The 13,150-nt window shown below is 28.0% G+C and overlaps 1 pseudogene; it reads right to left on the reverse strand.

Moving 5' to 3' along the window:
• On the reverse strand, nt 7,432-10,140 carry LOC109356336 (annotated as a pseudogene).

Raw genomic sequence — 13,150 nt, forward strand, 5'->3', positions numbered from 1 at the left:
AAAAACTCGTACAAATGATCTATACATGGAACCAAATTGAAAAATTGTAACTACGAGCACATATGTTGTCGACTATCCTACAAATTATGTTATTATATATGTTATTTGTAGTAATTAATTGAAAATATATATTTAAGTTAAAATTTAATAATTAAGTAATTTTTATCAATCATAACAATTGATACATAGTAGAAGTATCAAAACAAGCTACCCAGACAGATTCGGGCTAGCTCACATCGAGTTCGGACTAAATCGGGCTGAGCTAAAAAGCCCAGATACAATTTATACATATCAAATTGTAGCTCAAACCCACCCTAAGCGGGCTGCGGGGTTGTAGCGAGCCGGCCCGCATAAACTAATTTTTTTTTGTTTTTTTAATATATTTAATCTATTCAAAAATATATATTATTTGATATTAACATATAATTTTTTTAACTCATTTGTTATGCCAAAAAATGCAACCAAATTTATAGATCTAATGCATTGTGTTTGAGTCAAGACGTGATGTTAAGTCCAAATGTATGATTTTTAACATAACTCTTTTATTAAATATCTTATTTCTATTGGACTCTCACTCTCTAACACAATGTACTTTGTAACTTCACTTTAATATATAAACTTTAGGATACTATTAAAAATATTATCTTGTGTCTTCATCAACACTTTTATTGTGAACTATTATATTAAATTTGGTTGTGTGAAGTTCTATGTAGTAAACAATTATGTTGCTTTTAGTTTTGTTGTAAACATTATTTTCTTTATTATTATGTTTTTGTTGTAAAAGTTAAACCTAATTAATACACAATAACACAATATTTATTATATATTTTTTTATTATAAATTGTTTTGTAAATTTTCACTTAATGCTTATTACCAAGCAAAATGTCCCAAAAAAGTTAAAACAAATAAGTAAAACGGGTAGCCCGAGCCCGCCCGGGAAAGCCCTGCCCGAGCCAGAATTTAAAATAGTCTGGTTGGACCGGGCTAAATAGCCCGAATTATATAAAAAGTACTTAATATGATACCCAAGCCCTATAAATTTTCGAGCTTTTGTAGGCCGACCCGTCCGGGCCCACCCATTTTGACAACTCTAATACATATCAGACACATTCTTTAAAACATAAGATGTACTTTGATTGTAATGTGTACGAACTTCGAGTTTTGAAGGAGAAGTCTTAGTCCATTCAATTATTCTGAGTAGGGGTGAGCAGGACTTGACCCTACCCGCTCATTCGGTATTGCTCGATCATGACCGAGTCTGAATATGGTCAGGTCTAGGTTTATGTTAAAAAATTAGACCTTAACAACATTTAGGGCTGGGTAGGGATCAAACATGACTTGGCCCCGACCTGTTTCATGATCACACTCATCATATTTGTATGTGTCTCTATTCAAATGTGTACAAAATAATGAAACTTTTTTGGTCGAAAGTATCATTGATTCTCTAATTTTTCATCCTACACACATCACTAATAATATATACATACATGTATCATTTTATGTGTCAAATATATATTCATAATAATAAATAATATCGAAAGACTTTATTTAAAATGAATATGCATTATATTTAATCAAGTCTAGGGCCAAATTCGAATTTAAAGGCTGACTCGATTGATATTTATGGTCGATTTAGCTTATGGTTTAGGTCCAAATTCAAAAAATAATCCTACCAACATTTAGGGTCGAATAAAGGATAAACTTTAACTCGTCACATGCTTCTGAGCATCTCTTCTATATTCCAATTGAATAAAGAGAGGTTGGTCGCTGTAATGGAAAACATACAACTAAATAATATCATTTTATGTGTCATATATATATTCATAATAATAAATAATATTGAGAGATTTTATTTAAAATGAATATGCATTATATTTAATCGGTTCTATGGTTAGGTTCGGATTTAAAGGATGACTCGATCGATATTTATGATCGATTTAGCTTTTAATCTAGGTCCAAATTCAAAAAAATGACTCAACCAACATTTAAAGTCGGATAAAAGACAAACCTTAACTCGTCTCATACTCACTCCTAATTGTGAGCGTCTCTTCTACTATTCCAATTGAATAGAGAGAGGTTGGTTGCTGTAAGGGGAGACATTCAACTCAATCTTTCAATCTAAAAGGAGTGTAAAATGATGGATAATAGTGTGAGTGGGAATAAAGTATATTATATTGTATCATTTTGTTTTGTAACCTTAAAATCAGCATTTAAGTTTCTATCATGACAAACCAATGATGTTAACTTCTCTATATAAAAAAAACCAATGATGTTATAAACTATGTAAAAGTAATAACTACAATGAAGAGTAAATACTTTTCTGGATAATTTCCATTCTCTTATTGCGCATATCCTTGTTTATCCACCTATCATTTATTGCATTTCACACATCCCACAAATTCATAATAAAAAATGGAAAAAAATAAGTATCCAATAAAATATAAAATATGTATTATAAAACATAAAAAATAAATAGTCTTCAATCATATTTAAAAACCTCACATCAAATTTATGAAATTAAAATATTTAAAAAGAGACTCAAACAAGTTCCAAACAAATAACATTAAAATACGAACATTTAAGATATCAATTTCAATTTGTGATTAATAAAATTAATGTAAATGTTAAATTATATAACTGATATAGTGATATAACCCTTAGCTCCTAATTGCCTACTCAGCTAAATGTCATCCTTTTGTGTCTCCACATAGAAGAAGCCATCTATCAACACGTATCACAATTAGTGAAAATTTCATTTGATTATTTATTGTCATATTTCAAATCAACTTGATTATTTATTGTGAAAAAATATACAAATAATTATAGATAATAAAGTATATTGGAGATAAGTTATTTCCTTTTGTCGCTAAGACTATGATAGTGTAAAAGATTTTCACAATGTCACGTTACTACATCATCTAATATTCATTTTCAATTACTATTAACTTTTAAATAAAATAAAATAAATAAATAGTAAATAATATATTGATTGTGTATAAATTTTTACTTTACTATTACACTCATTATTTAATACACTCATCATTGTTGTTATGAAATATGTGATTAGCAACTTATAGGTCTTGCAATAGCATTAAAAAGATGTTCCCTTGTTTTTAATTTTTAACCTTTTCGACTTAAATACTATTTGTTTGTTTCAATGTATTGATTCACATTAATATACATTAAGAGTTAAATAAATAATAATGATAAATATAAAAGGTTAGAATAAATATTCCTACATCCCCTGTAGTTGATTCTGGTGATATATCATTATTTCTCTTGAAAGGATTCAAATTCAATAATTATATATAAAGATAAGAGAATATTTTTGGTAATACAAAAAAAACTATAAAGATAAACATGAATTAACAACAATTTTCATAGAGGAGAGATCCATTTAAGAGTAAGTTTTTGAAACTTACTCCCTATCCTAGCCATCAATTCTATGAGAATCCAATAATTTCAATTATTGATTAGATCTAAATCATTAGATGTCCCTAAAATTGATGGCTATGATGAGGAATAAGTTTAAAAAAACTTACTCTTGAAGTAAGTAGATCATCACTCATTTTCCCATATATCAAAATTATTTCCATGCATTTTTTCTATTTTAAAAATATACTTAAAAGAACATTAAAAACTCAACAAGTTACTTATCACCAAACATAGTTTGTTTCAGAAATTAATAATATATTAGAGAGAAAGAAAAAATAATTATTTTTGCAATACCTTGTGAAGAATTAGATAATGATAGAAAAGAAGAGTTTTGAGGATAAGGGCATTTATGCATGGTTATTTGGAGTGGTGTGTGACATTGGAATTTTTTTAAATTTTTTTTAAAAGTGTCAAAAAAATTTGATTAATGCCACATGGAAGAAATCCCATTATGGTAAATATGTTTTGAATGAAAATCCAAATTTGATTAATAGTATCAAAGGTATCCAACTTTGGTAAGTAGTTGCCAAATACCCTTGTTTGATATAAAAAATTCCATATGATTGATTCAAAGGTGGGTTTGGTCGTATGTCATTGTGTATAGTATATAGTGCAAACATGTAATTTTAGTGCAATAAATATTAACTACACATTTTTTTATGAAAATGGAGGTAAATATTAAAAAATATATTTAAATACTTTACAATTATAATTAAATGATTATATAGCATAAGCGATGCATAGACATAGGAACTCACATATAATATTAGTGTATGCGTTTTTTTCTCTTTGAAAAATATACTCAAAAGAACATTAAAAACTCAACAACTTAGTCATCACCAAACATGATTTGTTTCAGAAATTAATAGAATATTGGAGAGAAATTAAAGTCATAATTATTTTTAGATACCTTGTCAAGAATTAGGCCAGACTAGAAAAGAAGAGTTTTGAGGATAAGTACATTTATGCATGATTATTTGAAGAATGAAATCTATATATATTGAGCAATCACTTGAGTTTGTGGATGAGAGGGAGTTCAGTCTTGATGGATGATTTTACAGGTTCATATATGACATTTTACAATCTCTACAACTAATATGGTTTGGAAGATTCAGTGGAGAGAAAAGTCACACTTTTTATTACTATTCACTCTCTAATCATTTCAAATATCTTATTCTCTTCGTGGACTTTATTATTATTAAATGTAAGACCATGAAAGAAATGAAGACTAAAATAAACTTGTCCAAATTCTTCGAAGAGAAGGAATTGAGCTTGTTCTGATCATTTAGTAGGATTGAGTTGGCCGGTCAAAAACATATATAGTTATCTATCAAAGAAATTTTATGCTCTTATTTTTTAGGAAATATGAATGTTGTAAACTAAATCTATATTTTTATAAATCGAATGTTTAACTTATATGACATCACTAGGATCCAATATGGACTTGGTGATAACATGGACTAATAGAAAAGTAAAACTATTTTTCTCCTAACCTAGAGTATTCCAATAAGATTAATAGACAAATAATTACTTTTCTCTTACATCTAATGAGTTATTGTAAAATTGTTTTTCTTATCCTTTGGTTCCGAGATTACTAGCCTACTAAATGTAGGAAGATGTTGCATTCCTATATTACTTTTCTCTCACACCTAATGACTTGATTTTGCGTAGTTTTTTTTTACAGGAACACGAAATTTGTATCTATCAAAGCTTTTGTGGTGATTGATATCAAGTGATTTGTAATATCATATTTATACTTAAATATATAATATTAGTTAACATTTATATTAAATGTTATTGTCTATATTCACTTTATAACAAATTTTTTGTTTAGTTTTCTTGTTAAAATAGGAAGAAACATAAAACATTAGATGTTGAAACTTACAATAACAATAAATGTGGTATTGTTTTATACTCTACTTATTGTTCAACATAGAGTTAAAGATTTGTTTGTATGAATCTTGTTGAGATGAAGGATGGTAGGGGTGATGGTGTGAACTATAAGGCAATAATAGAGGTGATAACATGGGTCACACACCTAATTTTACACCCTAACTCCACGGAATAGAGATTTATTGTCCCGTATCATGTCTTATAGACTTCCCTGCACCAATAATAATGAAGCAAAAACAACAATAAATATGAATTTGAATTGATATGTCATGTTTTCATTGGTATGAGACGACGAATGGGAGACCGTATCTCTTTTTAACTCCACAATTCTTTGTCTCGTTATCAAAAGTATCTCGATTTGGCAAGTAGTTGCCAAGGTACCCTTGTTTCACAAAAATATTGTGTCCATATAATTTATTAAAAGGTGCGTTTGGCCGTAGGTCATTGTGTATAGTGAACACGTATACTTTTAGTGCATTAAATATTAACTACATATTTTGTTTTATTTTATTTTATGAAAATGGTGATAAATATTAAAAAAATATTCAAATACTTTACAATTATAATTAAATTGTTATATAGCCTAAGCGATGCATATACATAGGAACACACATATAATGATAGTGGATGCATTTTTTCTCTTTCAAAAATATACTCAAAAGAACATTAAAAGCTCAACAACTTTGTCATCACCAAACATTATTTGTTTCAGAAATTTACAGTATAACGGAGAGAAGAAAATACATGATTATTTTTTGGGATAGCTCGTCAAGAATTAGATAAGGCTAGAAAAGAAGAGTTTTGAGGATAAATGCATTTATGCATGGTTATTTGGAGAATGAAGTCTATATATACTGAGCGATCACTTGAGTTTATAGATGAGAGGGAGTTTAATCTTGTTGAATGATTGTACAAGTTCATATATGCATTTTACAATCTCCATAACTAATATGGTTACGTAGATTTAGTAGAGAGAAAAGTCACATTTTGATGATCATCCACTCTCTAATCACTTTAGATATGTTATTGACTTCGTGGATTATATTATAATGAGTGTAATATCTATATTACTGACGTTGTAAAGATTTATATACGATCAGTGCAGTATTCAACATTCATTTGTATTGTATTACTCTTATTTAAAAGTCAACAATGATTAAAATTAATGGTGGAAGGAATACCGACTCTATATAAATCTCTGACATTGTTAATCTGTGTATATCTTTTTATCTATTGTTAATAAAGGTAATGCCCATGAAAGAATTGAAGGCTAAAATAACAGTTCTCCAATCTCTACAAAAAAAAACAAGGAATTCAACTTGTTTTGATATTTTATTGGGATTGAGTTGGCTAGACAAAAACATATGTTGTTATATTTTAAAGAAACATGCTTTTGATATTTTAAAGAAATATGCTTTTGATATTTTTGAAAATATGTGAATGTTGTAAACCAATCTGTAATTTTATAAATCGAATGTTTAACTTATATTATATCACAAGGATACATATATGGACTTGGAAACATAATGTGGACTAATAGAAAACTCAAAATTAATTTTCTCATTCCAATAAGATTAATAGCCAATTTCCTAACTCCTACTGAGTTAGTGTAAAAATGTTACTCTTATCCTTTGATTCCTAGATTACTATGCAACAAAATATTGGCCAAGCGACTATACGCGAAAAAGTTACACATCAGGAAGTTGAAAGATTAATATAAATACAATATAACTTATTTGTTAAATATTTATAATCTTAATAAAGTGCGACTTTCTAAAATAAATATTTTAATTTTAGTTAACTATTGATATAAAATATTTCTCTAATTTATATTTAGTATTATATTGTTATAATGTTAAAATAATTTAGTCTTTATTATTCTAACCAGATGGAGCATGGAGCATGGAGCATGAGCAAACCTATAACAATTATGGATTGAGAATAACAAAATAATATATAACATAATAATCAAATATTAGTTTGGAATTATTAATCGATCATTGGAACTCATACATATTATACACGTGAAAATTTGAAATCACACCAATATCATAATTTATTAAAATTGTTACATGATATCATTATAATATAACATGGTAAATACTAGTGGTTACAATTGTTCCAAATTTGGTTCTTCCTCTGTAAAATTTGGGTTTCTTGTAATTTGAACTTGGGCCATGTTATTAAAGCGTAACTTGTCATGCTATCATGGCAATATTTACCCAAATCATGTACAAGGTTATGGCAACAATCCGCACTAATGGTTTCATTACCATAAAATATTCCAAAGAATATTTGAGTGTCACACTGAGGATGTAACTTTGACGCACAATTGTCCGATAAAGGGCTTGGAGCATCACTAGAAGCTGGCTTCTTATGTGACTTTAGAATTTGAAAGTATGCATCTCCATTTCCTACCAACAAAGTAATGACTGTCATAAAGGTAACCATAACATAAAAGTTACTTGACGTTGTCATTGCTTGTTAGATAGGAACAAAAAAAATTGTATCTATCAAAGTTTTTGTGGTGATTGATATCAAGTGATTTGCAATATCATATTTATACTTGAAAATACAGTAGCAGTTAACATTTACATTAAATGTTATTGTCTATATTCACTTTATAACAAGTTTTTTGTTTAGTTTTCTTGTTAAAATAGGAAGAAACATAAAACATTAGATGTTGAAACTTACAATAACAATAAATATGGTATTGTTTTTTACTCTAATTATTGTTCAACATAGAGTTAAATGTTTGTTTGTATGTATCTTGTTGAGATGAAGGATGGTAGGGGTGATGGTGGGAACTGTAAGGCAATGATAGAGGTGATAACATGGGTCAAACACCTAATTTTACCCCCTAAATCTACGAAATAGAGATTTGATGTCCCATGTCTTACAGGCTTCCTCGCACCAATAATAATGAAGCAAAAACAAAAATAAATATGAATTTCAATTGATAAGTCATGTTTTTATTGGTACGAGACGACAGATGAGAGGCCATATCTCTTTTTAACTCCACAATTTTTTGTCTGGTATCCAAAAGTATCTCAATTTGGCAAGTAGTTGCCAAGGTACCCATGTTTAATAAAACTATTGTGCCCATATAATTGATTAAAAGGTGGATTTGGTCGTAGGTCATTGTGTATAGTGTACTTTCAGTGCATTGAATATTAACTGCACATTTTGTTTTTTTAATTGAAAATAGTGGTAAATATTAAAAATATATTCTAATACTTTACAATATAATTAAATAGTTATATAGACCGAGCGATGCACAAACATAGGAACTCGCATATAATATTAGTGGATGCATTTTTTTTTATTTCAAAAATATACTCAAAAGAACATTAAAAGCTCAACAACTTTGTCATCACCAAACATTATTTGATTCATAAATTAATAGTATATTTGAGATAAGAAAGGATATGATTAATTTTTGGATACCTCGTCAAGAATTACATAAGGCTAGAAAAGAAAAGTTTTTAGGATAAGTGCATTTATGCATGGTTATTTGGAGAATGAAGTCTATATATATATATTGAGCGATCACTTGAGTTTGTGGATGAGAGAGAGTTTAGTCTTGTTGGATTATTGTACAAGTTCATGTATGGCTTCTACAATCTCCATAACTAATATGGTTAGGTCTATTTAGTGGAGAGAAATGACACATTTTTATGATCATCAATTCTCTAATCACTTTATATCTGTTATTGACTTCGTGGACTATATGATTATGAGTGTAATATCTATATACTGAACAATGTAAAGATTTATACACAGTCAGTGCGTTATCTACAATTCCTTTGTATTACTCTTATTTAAAAGTCAACAACGATTAAAATTAATGGTGGAAGGGACACTGCCTATATATAAATCTCTTACATTGTTACTGTGTGTACATCTTTTTATCTATTGTTAATAAAGGTAATGCCTTTGAAAGAATTGAACGCTAAAATTACAATCCTCCAATCTCTGCAAAATACAAGGAATTCAACTTGTTTTGATATTTTATTGGGATTGAGTTGGCTAGACAAATACATATGTTGTTATAAATACAATATAACTTATTTGTTAAATATTTATAATTTCAATAAAGTGCGACTTTCTAAAATAAATATTTTAATTTTAGTTAATTATTAATATAAAATATTCTATGATTTATACTTAGTATTATAGTTATAATGTTAAAATAATTTAGTCTTTATTATTCCAACCAGCTGGAGCATGGAGCATGAGCAAGCCTATAACAATTATGGATTGAGAATAACAAAATAATATATAACTTAATAATCAAAGATTAATTTGGAATTATTAACCGATCATTTGAGCTCATACATATTATACACATGTGAAAATTTAAAATCACACCAATAACATAATTTATTAAAATTGTTACATTATATCATTATAATATAACATGGTAAATACTAGTCGTTACAATTGTTCCAAATTTGGTTCTTCCTTTGTAAAATTTGGGTTTCTTGTGATTTGAACTTGGGTCATGTTATTAAAGCGTAACTTGTCATGCTGTCATGACAATATTTACCCAAATCATGTACAAGGTTATGCAATATGCAAACAATCCGCACTAACGGTTTCATTACCATAAAATATTCCAAAGATTATTTGAGTGTCACACTGAGGATGTAACTTTGACGCACAATTGTCCGATAAAGGGCTTGGAGCATCACTAGAAGCTGGCTTCTTATGTGACTTTAGAATTTGAAAGTATGCATCTCCATTTCCTACCAACAAAGTAATGACTGTCATAAAGGTAACCATAACATAAAAGTTACTTGACGTTGTCATTGCTTGTTAGATAGGAACAAAAAAATTGTATCTATCAAAGTTTTTGTGGTGATTGATATCAAGTGATTTGCAATATCGTATTTATACTTGAAAATACAGTAGCAATTAACATTTACATTAAATGTTATTGTCTATATTCACTTTATAACAAGTTTTTTGTTTAGTTTTCTTGTTAAAATAGGAAGAAACATAAAACATTAGATGTTGAAACTTACAATAACAATAAATATGATATTGTTTTTTACTCTAATTATTGTTCAACATAGAGTTAAAGGTTTGTTTGTATGAATCTTGTTGAGATGAAGGATGGTGGGAACTTAAAGGCAACGATAGAGGTGATAACATGGGTCAAACACCTAATTTTACCCCCTAAATCCACGGAATAGAGATTTGATGTCACATATCATATCTTACAGGCTTCCCCGCACCAATAATAATGAAGCAAAAACAACAATAAATATGAATTTTAATTGATATGTCATGTTTTTATTGGTATGAGACGATGGATGGGAGGTCATATCTCTTTTTAACTCCACAATTGTTTGTCTGGTATCAAAAGTATCTCAATTTGACAAGTAGTTGCCAAGGTACCCTTGTTTAATAACTGCACATTATATATTAACTGCACATTTTGTGTTTTGTTAGGAAGATGGTGGTAAATATTAAAAACATATTCAAATACTTTACAATTATAATTAAATAGTTATATAGCCCGAGCAGTTCACAAACATAGGAACACACATATAATATTAGTGGATTCATTTTTTTCTCTTTCAAAAATATACTCAAAAGAATATTAAAAGCTCAACAACTTTGTCATCGCCAAACATTATTTGTTTCAGAAATTAATAGTATATTGAATAGAAGAAAAGACATGATTATTTTTTGGGATACCTCGTCAGGAATTAGATAAGGCTAGAAAAGAAGAGTTTTGAAGATAAGTGCATTTATGCATGGTTATTTGGAGAATGAAGTATATATATATATATATATTGGATGAGAGGGAGTTTAGTCTTGTTGGATGATTGTACAAGTTCACCTATGGCATTCTACGATCTCCATAACTAATATGGTTAGGTTGATTTAGTGGAGAGAAATGTCACATTTTTTATGATCATCAACTCTCTAATCACTTTATATCTGTTATTGACTTCGTGGACTATATTATTATGAGTGTAATATCTATATACTGACAATGTAAATATTTATACACAGTCAATGTGTCATTCACCATTCATTTGTATTACTCTTATTTAAAGTCAACAACGATTAAAATTAAGGGTGGATGGGACACCACCTTTATAAAAATATCTTACATTGTTACTCTGTGTATATCCTTGAAAGAATTGAAGGCTAAAATAATAGTTCTCCAATCTCTTATAAAACCAAGGAATTGAGCTTGTTTTGATATTTTATTGGGATTGAGTTGGCTAGATAAAAACATATTTTGCTATATGTTAAAAATTATGTTGTCGATAATTTTGAAAAAAATGTGAATGTTGTAAACCAATCAGTAATTTTATAAATCGAATGTTTAACTTATATTACATCATAAGGATACATATATGGACTCGGAAACATAACATGGACTAGTAGAAAACTCAAAATTATTTTTCTCATTCCAATAAGATTAATAGTCAATTTCTCTAACACCTAATGAGCTATTGTAAGAATTTTACTCTTATTCTTTGATTCCTGGATTACTTTGCTACAAAATATTGGTCAAGCGACTATATGCGAAAAAGTTAGACATTAAGAAGATGAATGATTAATATAAATCCAATATAACTTATTTGTTAAATATTTATATTTTTTGATAAAATATGACTTTTTAAAATAACTATTTTAATTTTAGTTAATTATTGATATAAAATATTCTGTGATTAATATTTTGTAATATAGTGTTATAATGTTAAAATAATTTAGTCTTTATTATTCTAATTAGATTGAGCATGGAGCATCAGCAAACCTATAACAATTATGGATTGAGAATAACAAAATAGTATATAACTTAATAATCAAAGATTAGTTTGGAATTATTAATCGGTACTCAAACATATTATATACATGAAAATTTGAAATCACTCCAATAACATAATTTATTAAAAAAATAATTGATACGTGATATTATTATAATATTACATGTTAAATATTAGTTGTTACAATTGTTCCAAATTTGGGTTTTTTGTGATTTGAACTTAGACCATGTTATTAAAGCGTAACTTGTCATGCTGTCATGCCGATATTTACCCAAATCATTACAAGGTTATGGCAGCAATCTATACTAATTGTTTCATTACCATAAAATATTCCAAAGATCATTTGAGTGTCAGATTGAGGTGATAACTTGGATCATGGAACATCACTAGAAGCTGGCTTCTTATGTGCATTTATAATTTGAAAGTATGCATCTCTATTTCTTACCAACAAAGTAATGTCTGTCATAAAGGTAACCATAACATAAAAAATATTTGACTTTGTCATTGCTTTTTTTATAGGAACACAAAATTTGTCTCTATCGAAGCTTTTGTGGTAATTGATATCAAGTAATTTGTAATATCATATTTATAATTAAAAATATAGCACTAGTTATCATTTAGATTAAATGCTAATGTTTATACTTTTCTTATAAGTCGACATACACTTAAAGGTTTGTTTGTTTGAATCTTATTGAGATGAAGGATGGTAGGGGTGATGGTGGGAATTGGAAGACAATGGTAGAGGTGATAACTTGGGTCAAACACCTAATTTACCCCCTAACTCCACGGAACATAGATTTCTTATCACGTATCATGTCTCATACGCTGTCTTGCACCAATTGTAAAGAAGCAAAAACAATAATAAATATAAATTTTAATTGATATTTTATGTTTTTAATTAAAAGTGTCAAAAAAAATAGGATCAATGCCACATGGAAAATCACATTTTAGTAAATATGTTTTGGAATGAAAAACCAAATTTGGTTGATAGTATCAAAGGTATCTTACTTTGATAAGTATTTGTGAAGGTA

Source organism: Lupinus angustifolius, chromosome LG09 (genome assembly GCF_001865875.1).
Source record: "Lupinus angustifolius cultivar Tanjil chromosome LG09, LupAngTanjil_v1.0, whole genome shotgun sequence".
NCBI lineage: Eukaryota > Viridiplantae > Streptophyta > Magnoliopsida > Fabales > Fabaceae > Lupinus > Lupinus angustifolius.